This window comes from Semicossyphus pulcher, unplaced genomic scaffold, assembly GCF_022749685.1.
Source record: "Semicossyphus pulcher isolate SPU_LCO1_2020_fin unplaced genomic scaffold, fSemPul1.0.p SCAF_16, whole genome shotgun sequence".
In the NCBI taxonomy this organism is placed as follows: Eukaryota; Metazoa; Chordata; class Actinopteri; order Labriformes; family Labridae; genus Semicossyphus; species Semicossyphus pulcher.
In genome coordinates, this window is record NW_027211670.1 from 7,576,032 (window position 1) to 7,588,072 (window position 12,041).

Sequence of the window (12,041 nt, forward strand, 5' to 3'; positions counted from 1 at the left end):
CACAAACTGTACATTATGCATTTAAAAATACTCGGCTGGATCTGAACTCTGCCCCAGTGCCAGGGTAACAGAACCTCCCCTTGTGCCCCTCTCAGGACGCCAGACAACAGTATCATGGAAGAAGCTTGGGGTGTAGGACATCTAGGATTACTCTTGGCGGAGTTCTCCAAATGTTTTAAAGTCACTGGCACAATAAAACAGTTTGCTGGCGTGATTGTTAATGACTGTCTCTGAGCATTGAGTTGACATTGGCTGTTTTCTGCTGTTGTGGGCAAACAGGGGGAGGAGACTGGCTGAGGTCACACACATGAGTGATGCTCTGTAAACCAAACAGGGAAAGCCTGTGTGAAGGGATTTTACTTCAGTTTGTATGTGAATGCTGCTAGTAAGGGTTGTATTAGGTAACCATATTGATAGATGGTTAAAACAGTTAAATAAAAGTTACATAAGGCAAGGAGAGCAACTTTCATTGTTCTGTGTTGTGTTTAAAACAGATGACATCTGAGCTGCTGGAAAGTACATTCACTCAAGTACTGTTCAAGGTACAAACTCAAGGTTCTTGTTCTTTACTGACACCAACAGATATCATTCTGCTGAAGATTCAACTTTGACCTCTAATATTTTCAATCAATCAATTCATTTTTTACATTGCGCCAAATCAGAACTAAAGTTATCTCAGGGCAATTTACAAAAAGAGCAGGTCTAGACCGTTCTCTTGGTTATATTATTTACAGAGACCCAACATGAATCCACCATGAGCAACCACTTGGCAACATTGTTAAGTAAAAAACCTTCTTTTAACAGGCAGAAACATCAAGCAGAACCAGGCTCATGTTGAACAGCCATCTGCCTCGACTGGACGGGCTGAGAAAGTGAGATAGAGAGAGAGACAGAAAGAGAGAGATGGATAGAGACAGACAGACAGAGCAACAATAATCAGTATTACTACTTTTACTTGTGGTATAGTATTTTCTCATTGTGGTATTGCTACTTTAAAGTAAGAATCTCAAAGATTTTAATTTAAATAAATGAGGTAACACAGTGGTGATTGAGCCCACTGATGAAAGCCTTTGCATTTGCAGTGTTACAGACTGGGTGTCTGTGGCGACTTTGGCGGAAAAAATCACAAGCGGCGCCCAGCTAGTGATGCGTTCTCCATCACCCAGCAGTGGTTGGTCTGCCAGAGAGGGTAGGCGGAGCTTAGCGGCTGCTTTTCCCGTCCCTTCTGCGAGTAGTGTTGCAAATAAACAGTAATCTACTATGGCTGAACAAACAAAGAAAAGATCGATGACTACAGATACAACTTCAACAAGACTAGGTGAAAACCTAGTATGTGGCTGATGCATTGTGGGCACTGGACACTGGAAGGGTGGCGTGTGTGAGATGGCTGCGGGACGTGCTCATTTTCATTTGAAATGCATGAAAACAGATGAGTCTTCACAATGCTGGCGTGACACGCGCGCATCTCGTGCGACTCGCACCTATTTTTACTGCGAGCCGCGCAAGGTTACATCTCTTCCTGTCGTAAAAGTCACAGGAATGGAGAGTAAAGGAGGTCAACACTTCCAGTAGGCGTTTTCAAATTAAAAGCCCCATCTGGAATTCTGACTCCCCTCGTTTGTATACAAGGCTTTTATTTTGTGTTTCCCGGGTCGTTATTTTATTTTTTTTACTTTATTTGTAACTTTTCCAGGAAATGATTTGATCGATAAAGTCACTCACAGGCTCCTTATTGCAGTTGCTGCTAAATTTTCTTTGAAATAAAAACATAGTCATAAGTCTCCTGCAGGCCATAAGTGTATATGTTATTAAAAATAAACAAGTAACATCATGTTACAGACGTAACTTGGGTGCGATCTGACCCTCTCTCCCTCTAGCCCGCTCTCCGTGTCTTCATCTCGGCTCATATAGTTGTTTTCGCTGTGTGTTAAGGTCCCGAAGTTGATATCAGGTTAGACAAATAAACAGAGTATTTCCCAAAGTTAAATTATTTTAGTTGAAATTCTCTCTTTGTGTAATTAATAACTTTCTGGTGAAACCTTCGACTGAAAGCACTGGGAGCATGATTGGAGCCTAAACGCTGTCTTTTAGCTTCTTCACCTTCATGCCGTCTTTGCATTTTCTTAAATAGAAACTTTTATGTGAACCTCTATACCTGCTAGCTTCCCATTTCATCTTTAAACTAAAATCAACAGAAAGTCATCCATCACCACGTTTAAAAGATATCTTTCGTCTGAGCCGGGCTTGGAGAGTGCTGCGCAGCACGACAGGACGTCTGGCTCTTGTCATACGTGTGGCGACGGAGCTCATTCAGAAGACCCACCAACCTGCTCCGACCGCGGGATCGCTGCAGAGTGTGAGCAGGCCTTCTGACAGGAAGAGCGGAAGATAATATATTTTATTTTATGTGTTTTGGGAAGAGAGAATGTTAGTGTGACTCCATATATTAAACCTAAACCTATTTAAAGCTAATTGAATACAAATATAGGGTCAGGGTATAAAATAAGAAAAGTGGGCACAGGGACGTATCAGGTATTAATGTTAACTGTTATATTTTCCCTACCAGTAGGTGAGATATTCTATTTCCAGACTATTATAAGAAGTGAGCCCCCCTTACATATTTTTCTTGGAGAGGGCCCACACACTACATACACACCACATACGCACACACACTCACATCCTCCGTGGAAGCTCAGCATGCTTGGAGAGGGAAGGCGGACATTTCGGGGCACGGGGCTACATTATACTATAGTAGCAGCTTTTATGAGACAGACAACACGCCCGGCTCCAGCGGGAAAACCTCATGATGGACAGGCACTTTACCTGAGCCAAGAGCAGGCGGGCCAGGAGGAGGGAAAATGAAATAAAATCAATACTCGAACATAACTTTTTAAATAAACATTTGCACTCTACGGACATTGTTGGCAGAGGGAGCCGGTAACCTGTCCCCATTGGTGGAACTCTACACCGCAGCGTTCGCGGAGCACTGGCTCCCATCGAGGTGATGGCTACTGGCAAGATGTGACGTGAATAGCGGGCTATGTTCTGTTTATCCAAGGTAAAAGAAGAGAGAGGGGGGGAGAGAGAGACAGGGATCAAATCCTGTAGTTAGGCCGCTCTTTTCCTGAGCAAGGGTTTTCACGGCTCGTAGATGCTAAAATCGGCCTTAACCTCTGCGGCCTCCAAGAGGGCAGGAATGAGATGAAACTGTTTTAAATATTTCAGGCCTGCACCTTTAACCACTGCTTTTTGGTTGTTTGGTGAGGTTTGTGATGCATATGAAGCGAGACAACGGTGGAATTTAGGCCAATATATCATCAACTGAATTAAGACAGCGATAACCTGCGGTTCCCAAAGAGGGAAATTTAACTTTGATATTAAGTTTTAAAAGTTCATCATTATTTAACGTCTGGATAAGATGCAATGCAACAGTTAACATCTGGACAAAAATTCACCATATACCCTGTTTCTTCTGGTTTAAATTAACACCTTGTTAAAAGAGAATTCAAGTCAGCCATAGGATATACAGGACTGAGCTTGGCTAACCTTTGTTATCAATAAATATTGCATTCGTTCAAAATACATTGCACCGCCCTGCTTCTGTAAATAAATATTAATTTGCAATTTAAAATGGCTGAAACTTTCTAAAAATGAACATGATAAAAGAAGCAGGTATTAAAAGCACACCCAGATGACTTATCGCTATTTCTACCCACTTGTAAAGTATAAACCACAGCTGAATATAAGTGCAAGTGTGTACTTTATCTCAAATGAGCTTTAGGAATGTGGGGGAACATTGCAAACTGATGAGCAGCGTAAGAGTATCAGCAGGAGACTTTTCCTCAAAGCAACAGACAGTCTGGGACGACTAGGCCACAGAATACGCTGGGTGGCCTGGCCTGGCTGCTGGTGCTGCCCTGAGCTGGTCCAGGTGCTGCTGACTATGGTGGAAAGACCTCTCACTCTCCTTACAGCTGGCTGGAGACACACACACACACACACAGCTGGTTCCTGCAGTCGCCCAGCTGCAGCAGCTGCCACACTGAGCGCGGGATGGACCAGGTCACAGAGATGCACCTGGAGGCAGACGCAGCCAAACTGTGGTGAGACTCAAACTGAGCTGGGTGTGAAGTCAGTGATGCAGATTAGATTTCACATGTTCGAGCTGTTAAAAGTGCACCTTGATTGTATCTGTCATTCTGAGAAGATACATGAGATAAGGAAAGAAACAGTTGTAATTGTATTATATATACATACACACACACACACACACACACATATGTATGCTTTCCAGTGGAGAAACACAATATGAATACCCTCTAAGACAGTGGTTCTCAACTGGTCTAGCCCCAGGACCCACCACCACCTCCTTGATGACAAATGACAAAATTTCACTCAAATTTATTGTTTGGAAAATGGTGTCTTTTGGACCTGAGACGCAACAAAACATCACAGTATGTCAACATTACAAAATATAACAGTTTATTGGTCAATTGAAATGACCAGCAGGTGGCAGTGCATAAGAGGAAAATATTTCTTCTACAATTCATAAATAAAAGCCTTTTTTAAAGAGGTATTAACTAAGTTAATTAAACTTAATTAAAAGTGCAACATAAATGCAGCTACTGTAGTGCTCCTCAAGTTTACAGGACTGTAAATGTAACTGTAGCTGGGATTACCCAATCAGTGGATACATTGAGTGTGAATGAACTACACTACTACTGCATGCACGTCATAGGAAACCCATGTCCTTCAAAATAAAAGCGCAGCATAGACGTTTTGCCACAACTTTTGTTTTTCAAGCACACATCCTCAACCCACTGAAACAGCTCCCCGACCCACTTTTGGGTCCCGACCCACCAGTTGAGAACCACAGCTCTAGGATACCCTCCTGGTAGAGCATAATGAAATGCCCTCTAGGTGCTCATCCAGTGGAGACAACAAAATGAAGTACATAAATAAATAAAAGGCTCTCTAGAGTGATCTTCCAGTGGAGAAAGTAAAAGAAATGCCCTCTGGAGTGACCTTCCAGTGGGCAACACGCAACATCAAAGCCCCCAAAGAGAAGCCTCATCAGTCGTACTCGTTACTACTCAAACCGGTCTCAGAGCAGACCATCATCATGGCTGCGTCTGTGCCAAGATAATACAGATACAATTCATTGTCATACTTTTTGAACAGGTTATATAAATTGGCCAATAATATTATTATTAGACAGACTACTTATACCTTGTATTTTCTCTTTATAAAGACCGGATACTAAAGCTAAGAGTACTGTATCTTGGGTGGAAAAAAAGTGACTTGACATAATCTGTGTCTTGTTTGAGACTTGGACCAAATGACTTGAGACGCCCTCCATGGTGCCCATCCAGTGTAGAAAACAACTAAAATGCCTTAAAGAGTTCCAGTCCAGTGGAGATAAAGTGATAAAATGTCCTTTAGGTGACCTTCCAGCAAGAAAACTGGATAATTTTAACATTTTTAGTGTCTATGTATCCCTGAATGGTTAAATAATGTATTGTTTCCTGCATGTTTCAATATTTATATATTGCACCTCTCATGAATATGGCTGATTATGTACTGTACAGTTAGTTTGATACAGGTTTATCGTCTGCACCTACGTTTTAAGCTGAGCCGAGCCAAAACGACCGCCAGTGTTTGTAAACAACAACAGCAATTAGACCAATCCCTTGCCAGATTTGTCCTGCCAGCCAATGAGTAAGCTCATACAGGAAAGCTCTGACAAATTACAGAGCAGAAGCTCACATTGTATTTGTTTATATTTCACACTTACCCTCCCCTGTGTTTTACTGCTGTTACTGGAAGTGAGGGCAGGGTGTGTGTTTTAGGCCAGACACCTCTGTGATTCAGACGGATAGTTGACACTGCCATGGCGAGGTCCATTTGTGCTCAGCGTGCAAATACACAAACGTTTAAAACAGTGCTCTGCACAAGTGCACACAACACACTTAAAGACACAAAATCAACAATGAAAACTGTCAAATGGATTCTTCAACACATCTCCTCTATTGTCCGGCCTTTCTTTCCAAAACAGTTGATGCATTTTATTCTCTGACAGCTCTGACACCATGTGCACCATTAGCTGCCTCATAACCCTGCATGTAAACACACCTGTCGCATTGGATGATCACTATGGAGAACATGACAGTGGATATACAACTCTTTCTGGAAAACTAGAGCGAGCAGAGAAGAGGAGATTTAGTGAAGATGGGGATGTGATTAATAGAAATGTCAGCTGTGAATTGCTGAGGCTGAGAGAAGCTGAGAAAAGGTCTTGAGTTGCCGGGCAGCTGGGTGTGAGTGTGTGTAACAGTGAGTGTGAAGTTAATGGAGCATATTGTTTTTGAGGGGAGAATCTGAGTTCCTCTTGTCCTGGTGGAAGCAACACAGCTGATGAGACTCTTGAGACTGTTATTCATTTTTATCACTAATTTTACATTTTTGCCAATATTGAAAAGTGTGAAAGGTCACCAGAGGACTTCATTTGGGTCAAACACGGCACTTCTACCATAGATTATTCAACACATAAATCAGGCAAATTAGACTTTGCAATTGTAATGGTCACAGACCTCATACGCACATATGATAAAGTCAGCAGTTGAGTTACAACACACAGTTGTATTTTTCACTGTCAGAGTACTTTCAGACAAGGAACTTAACATAAGCAGAGGTGGAAGTTACAAATTAAGTGCTCACGTCATTTTACTTTTACTAATTTTAATACTTAGTAAGTAATTTAATACATTTGTACATCCATCCGTTACTTAGTAAAATATGTATCTGCAGATATTATGCTGCTTTCTGGATCATCTGCAGAGGTTTGAATGTGCATGCAGGAAGGCCTGCCAGTAGGGAGTTGCAGTAGTCAATGTGTGATATTACGAGAGCCTGTACCAGCAGTTGTGTTGCATGCTCTGAAAGGTAGAGTCCTATCTTCCTGATGTTGTACAGGGCAAATTGACATGACCGAGCAATCAAGGCCACATGAACCTTAAAAGTTAGCTGGTGGTCAATTATGACACCCAGGTTCTTCACCCAGGCTCTTCAAACCGCTGCTTCGTTACACATTGTAACCCTTCAAAACAGGACGCAATAACACAAACAAACTAACTGATCGAGGCAGCAGTAGACCATCAGAATGCCCCGTGTTCTGGGAGGTAAAATGACAATGTTTTTGTCAATGGAGTCTGGTGGCTATGAAGAGAGCTATATAACTGCTGTTTCTGGTTTAACAAAGGATCTAACTCTTTGACAAAAGGTCCATCTCTCGTCATTTTGACACCAAAACATGTAAACACAGGGCCCAGGTTTGAAAATAGCAATTTTATTTCATTTCCATAGGATGCATGTGTAAGATCAACATGGCAAAATTCTAGTACTTTGAGTACTTTTTAAGTGAGCTACTTTTTACTTAAGTACAATTTCAGTCAAGTAAGAGTACTTCTACTTGAGTAAAATATTTCCGGACTCTCTAAACCTCTGAACATAAGGTAGCATTAATGCAGTGCTAATTTAGCACAAAGGGTAAGATGGGGATGGTTGACAGCAAACATTAATCCGGCACCCAGAGCTTACATGGAGATAATGTCAAACAAAACAGCCTTTTATTCTTGTGAAGTTTTTTAAATATAAAATGTTTGCAGCACTGCAGTTACCAGGACACCAAAGGAACAGGGTGGACTCACCGTGCCACATCTGGCTCTGCAAATACACCCATGATCCAGCTGTGTGAATCACAGCAAAGTGAATGTGTTTCATTTCAACATAGTGACTGGATCCAGCAAAACATTTGATCTTGTTGCTAAAAAACACTGAAGATCTAGAGAGTCAAAAAACTGTGCAGGGATAGAGCTGATAGAGACAAATAGAAATGTTTATCTCCCACAAGGCATTTTGGTATTTACATATCTGCTAAGTAATGTACTGCTACTGTGGTATCTCAGTAATTTGAGTGACAAGACAATTTTTCAAGTTATTCAAATATTTTATTAATTTAACAACACAAACATATTTGGTAAACCAGGTGTTACATTTACTTGAAGTCATTCTGCAGTCATTGGTAGTTGCAGACTTCTCCAGACCCCTGAAGAAGTTCTTCCCCCAGGCCGGCCAATCAGCACGAGAGCTGTGGGAGAGGACGCGTGGCTGGCAGCGTGGCAGCAGAGACCACAGCCACCTCGCAGCTTATGAAGGCCTCCATTCACCTCCATTCACACAATATTCATGCGAGCGAGAGACTTCCCCAGCGAAAACAAGCCCCGTTTAAAGAGAAAACAATTGGCCCTCCCGGACAAATTCCTGCCAATTTGCAAGGCCGGAGAGGGAGGATAGGAGCGTCGTGAGTGATGGACGCCTGCCCGTCTAGCTGCTAAATGTGTGTGTCTGTGTGTATTTGCATATGTGTGTGTGTCCCTGTGCTACATGCCTAAAGGGTGCCAGCTATTCCATCAGGCTCGGCTTTAACACGTCCCCGATGCATCCTGTTCTGGAGTTTCACTCGTCAAACTTCCAACATCCCCTTCCTCCAAACACACGGCCTTCTCATCTTATATTCAAAAATAAATGTTTTTCTTTACTGTTTTTCTCACTTTATTATTATTTTTATACGTGTCAGAGTGAAAGCTGATCCGAAAGCCTAAATTAAATTATAAAAAATAAATATTTTCATCCCCTTTCATTAATCATGACTGTTGTTACCCCATGTGAATGACCTGCTAGTGTGTGTCAATGTAACACGCGGTGCAACATGAGTCAGAGTATAATTTGACTTTCCATATTTATTTTTCTGCCTTATTAGAAATAGTGCTGCTTGTTCAGCAAAGCACTGTGAGGGTGCACTGTGCTGCGGGAACATGGGGGAGGAAATGTGAGGGAAACCTCCCCTCACTGTGTGTGGAGGGCGCTCGTGGCAAGTGTGCGCACTGTTAATTTGTGTGTGCATCAATTATGTGTGCGTGTTATGCGTGTGTATGTGCTGCTTACAGTAGCCAGACTGTCTGAGCAATTAGCAGGTGGGTCTCGTCTTTAACACTTTGGACGTGTGTGTTTGTTTGTGTGCGAGGTTCAGGTGTTATGTGATGTGAGGCAGGGAAATGGAGGATTGGCACAGTGTGTGTGTGTGTGTGTGTGTGTGTTAATAAGGTCTGCGGCTAAAGCTGTTGCTTAAAAGTATTAGATCGCAGTACCTTTTAATGTGTGATGTTACTCACAGAAACTGCAGTCGACAAAATGTTATGCATAGATCCTTTATCCATCATCTATATCCTTTTCGGTGTCGTGGGGGGTTGGACTGTGGGAGGAAGCCGGATTACCTGGAGAGAACCAACACATGCACAAAAAGAATATGCAAACTCCACACAGAAAGGCCCCCTATGTCCAAACCGGGATTTGGACCAGGAACCTTCTAGCTGTGATGTGACAGCGCTAACCACTGAACCAACGTGCAACAAACATAAATCAATGCTCCTTTAATTTTTAGAGAAATGATACAAATTCTCAATAAAGCTTTCCTTTTTTTACACATGGCAATGCAGTTTTCAAAGATAACTTACTAATCATAATTTCCATATTTTGAACATGGGTCCTGATTCAGAAAGAAATAGACAAAACCCGGCTTACTGTTTCAAGGAAATTTTACTTTAGCTAGCTTAGTAAGCTAGCTAGTGTAGTAAGCTAGCGAGGAGAAAAAACAAAAAACTTGTATCGCAATATCAAATAGTTAGTCCTAGCGTTGGGCTCCTTAATGTGTTTTGCGAATAAAGAGCTTTCATGGCTACGATGGCTAGCATAGGCTGATGTTGTTTAAAGAAAGAAAAAGACAAAACCAAGCTTACTGTTTCAACCACATTTTACTTTAGCTAGCTTAGTAAGCTAGCAAGGAGAAAAAACAAACATTTTTCTTGTATTGCATTTCACTAGGATTATAAATTAGAAAAGAAAAATGAAACTTAGCACTGTGTTGCTACCTAGCTTACTTGTTTGTATTTTCACACAATAGGCTATATTTTAACTTTTTATTTCACTAGAGAAAATAATTTTAGCACTAGGGCCCCTCAATGTGTTTTGCGAATAAGCTATCTTGCCTAGCACAGGCTGATGTGGGTTAAACTGCACCAAATCCAAAAAAGAGGACAGAGCTGCTAGCGTTAGCCTTAACTCTGATTGCATCCAGGAACGACTTACACATAGAGTAGAAATACTACAGAATGGATGTGCTAGGTTTAAAAATTGTATTATTATAGCTCCAAAAACTGAGGTGTCCCGAGACCATGGAAGTAACGCTTAAGTTAAGAGTGCTTTCATTAGCTGGGCATGCTAACCATTGCGACTCATGTCTACCTTGTTATGCTTGCTTAGCTTTGGTTGAGCAAATGCTGTCCAGGCGAGGGAATTTGCAAACTGTCAATTAGCAAATGCACAACACAACAGGTGATTGCAAATACTAGAAGCTTTACACTCATGTTAACTGCTTACCCTTCTATCACCTCCGTGCAATAATCTGCCCACCTGATTTCAACCCACCCGGCCCTCTGCACTCCCCGGGCCACTCTCCTCCCCCCACTCTCCTCTCTTTCCTCCTGCAGTCAGCTGGCAGGGAGAAGAAGGGCTCTTTGACTCATGTGGAGGGGGGAAATGATGAGGGTTGGGGGTCCCGGTGCTGTTGGAGTCTGATAGTCTGGCTGGTTCGTACAAGCTTTTCCTCAGGGTTTAAGCACTCAGAGAGGCGAGGAGAGAGAGGAGATTTCTGACGGCACATCTCCACCATGTGGACTGCTGCCGGGGCTGAAACTGGCCAGAGAAGCACAGATGAAGATGATAACGTGTGTTCGGTTGACAATAATGCTCTAATTAATTATAATGTCCCTCTTTCAAGGAAGTGGCAGGTCTCCACAACACCTGACATGAGGTTCTTCTTCTTCATTAAGATGTTGAAGAAGATGGGTGGTATATTATCTCGTTAAACAATAGATACCTATGCGAGATTTTATACAAAAATCAATTTGCAGAGCAGTATTACATATACAAGACTTTAACACGTCCTTACTGAATCAGAATATCTATATAAATAGTGTAACGTTATATACTTTGATTGAAATTATACCTATATTGTAACAGCAGTTGTAGCAGCAGAAACTGGATAGTTCTAGATATTAGGGATGCACCGATGCATCGGTTGAATATCGGAATCAGCCGATATCGGCCGTGTTGACAGACGTCGGCCCATCACCAAATAAGGTGGCATGCGCCGATGGCAGTAGCAGATGTTTTTATTATTTAACTGCTTTAATTGTGCAGTAAATTTAATTGTAATGTAAAAGTATGTTTTCAGAAAGATTTTTGTTAGTCTATGAAAGCACTGAAAAATGTTTGTACTGTGACCAGGTGAGTCTAAAACAGACTAAAGAGGCTTTTCAGTTTATGTCAAAGAAGAAAAGACGTACTGGGAGTTTGAAAGATTGGATTCGTGCTTTCTCAAAGAGTGTGATGAAGGCCTGAATAAATAAATTTTGTTATGATTAAAGTTAATTTTGGCTGCTTATCCAGCATGGGCATGAATACTTACAAAAATTATAGTTGTTGAAAAGAAATATCAGCATCGGCTATCGCCATCACATGATGACATTTCAACAATTGCTTTCCTATAGGTTGAATGTCTGAGTGCCTGCGTGACAAATCTCATAAATCCCACAAAATGAAAACATCTGTATCAAATCAGGCAGAAGTATTCAGGGGGTCACAACATTCAATATTAGAGAAAAAATAATTTTGTCATTTGTTAAATACAAATCACAATATTAAGGTACAAAAATGATCAAAAAACAGACTTTACTTTCACTTTACTTTGTCTGCCTTGTATGTACACTAGACAATTTCCTTTTAACAAACCAAACCTCAAATACAAAAACACAAAACAGTGCTATAATTCTGCAAAGCACAAAATATGACAGTAAGTGCAGGTCGCTCAATTTAACTTACTCTAAATTCATACAGTTCATTCATCAGCAGTGCTCAGCTCCCCC